The sequence below is a fragment of the Octopus bimaculoides genome, chromosome 5 (assembly GCF_001194135.2).
Source record: "Octopus bimaculoides isolate UCB-OBI-ISO-001 chromosome 5, ASM119413v2, whole genome shotgun sequence".
NCBI classification, from domain to species: Eukaryota; Metazoa; Mollusca; class Cephalopoda; order Octopoda; family Octopodidae; genus Octopus; species Octopus bimaculoides.
In genome coordinates, this window is record NC_068985.1 from 6,254,466 (window position 1) to 6,256,666 (window position 2,201).

Below are 2,201 nucleotides of genomic sequence, written 5' to 3' on the forward strand. Positions count from 1 at the left end.
ATGTGTGTCTTTTATTCTCTCTCTCTCCCTCATTCTTTTTGTATATATATATATGTATATATATATATATATATGCACATGTGGTGGTGGAGGCTGATTGAATTTGGATAGTTAGACAAGTGAACATCCTTATTGAATATCAAACTAGTTCATAATAGAATGAGTAACATTTATTCAAGAAAATAATGGCGACTCTTTTCACAAACATTAGGAAATGCAAGACAGCTAAAGCAATCGTTTCCTTTACGAGTCTAGCTCTCTGCTATCTAGAGATTATGTCATACGAATATAGAATATGGAAATTGTTCTCTCTATATATATATAGATTCTCAAAATGGTACGTTTATGATTGCGTCATTATATGAAATGAAAGCATAGATTATTTCAGCAATGGAATTAATAAAACTTTTTAATTCTCCATGGAATATAAACATACCCAACTCACATTTTACATATCTTCATAAAGAAAGTGAGCAACCACATAGAAAAGGGCATTTACTATTAAACTAGTGATTCCATGTAATATCGTACATTCAATTCATGCCGGAATATCCCAATGTATATGTCCCTTACGGTCAAGCCCAAAATATCTGTAAAATACTGATGCAAACATCCATGCTATAGCTAAATGACAAAGAAAATGAAGAAATGAATGGGAATTAAAGTTCCATTGATATATTCTCATCCACAGTCTGCAAAACATTGACGCCTATAACATCGCATTCCAAAATATATCAGATCTGAAAAGGGACCTCAGGCTGAAGGAAATCCCTCAAACACATATCAATATCGGGGGTATTAGAGAAACCAAAATGTTATCTGAAGTCAAATTTCACACAATACCAACAGGGGCAGCATGAAAAGAAATGTGTAAGACCGAACTGTTGTATATGAGATCCATTTCAAAACCAAGTGTGCACTTCACTTTAAAATACATTCTAAAAGCATCAGTCATACGATTATATGCTCTATATGCGGAGAACATTATGTTGCAGAACATTATATACAAGAGTTTCCTTACATTACTCTGCAAAGGTCGTAAATTGGGAGTCCCTCTTCGGTCATGACTGACCATGGGATTGCACCTATAAAGTTACCCTCCGAGGTACACATCTGGGCAAGGTTGCTCATGGAAGGCCAGCAGTCGCCTATGCATACCAGCCTCGCCTCTCCACGGAATCGATGTTATCCAAGGGAAAGGCGTAGGGGCCGGTACAGCTTGGCACCTGTGACGTCGCAACTCATTTCTACAACTGAATGAACTGGAGCAACGTGAAATAAAGTGTCTTGCTCAAGAACACAACACGCAGCCCGGTACGGGAATCGAACTCACAACCTCACGATCGTAAGTTCGACGTTCAAACCACTGAGCCATGCATAAATTACAAGACGGGAAAATAGGTATTTAGGACTTGAGCATTTAGGTGTGCAAAATGTATACATATATACCCACGCGCGCGCGCACACACACACACACACACACACACACACACACAAACATATGTATATATGCAAATGAGGATGTGCATATGCACGTATATGCACACGCACACCAATGAGGCTACTATAGGCTCACAATGCATTACAGGAAAGTGTAATTTTACTGTTAACTAGCCATTTACCTTCATGTATATGCATGGATGCGACAATATATTTATTTACCGTTGACATAGTAAACTGACCCCAGCTTCATAAAGTCACGACGATCTGCCCCTAAAATCATCACCTAAACTCCCTATTCGCCCCCTCTCCTTTTCTTTACTTTTAATACCTTTAAACAGTTGCGCACTCCAAAATTTTGTTAATGCTTCCTTGTTTTGTTGTTATTTCTTCAGACCTTTGTTTTTAACTTTGTTTTTAACTTTTTGACTTCTTAACGTTAAGAAGTCAAAAAGTTAACTGAGGTAAAATCGGCCTGAAGACTAGTTAACAAAGTACGCCTCATTGACTAATTACTTACTTCCGAGGTTATGGTAGCAACGGAACATATGTAGTCTGGATTTTACCAGTTCAACTTCCGTTTGGAGGCGCAGGGGTGGTAAGAAGATTGCTTCCTAACCACATCCTCCTAGCTCAGTCCCACTGCGTGGCACCTTGAGCACGTGTCGGGCCGACCAAAAGCCTTGTGAGTGAATTTGGTTGACGGAAACTGAAAGAAGCCCATCGTATATATGTATGTATATATATATATATATATATAT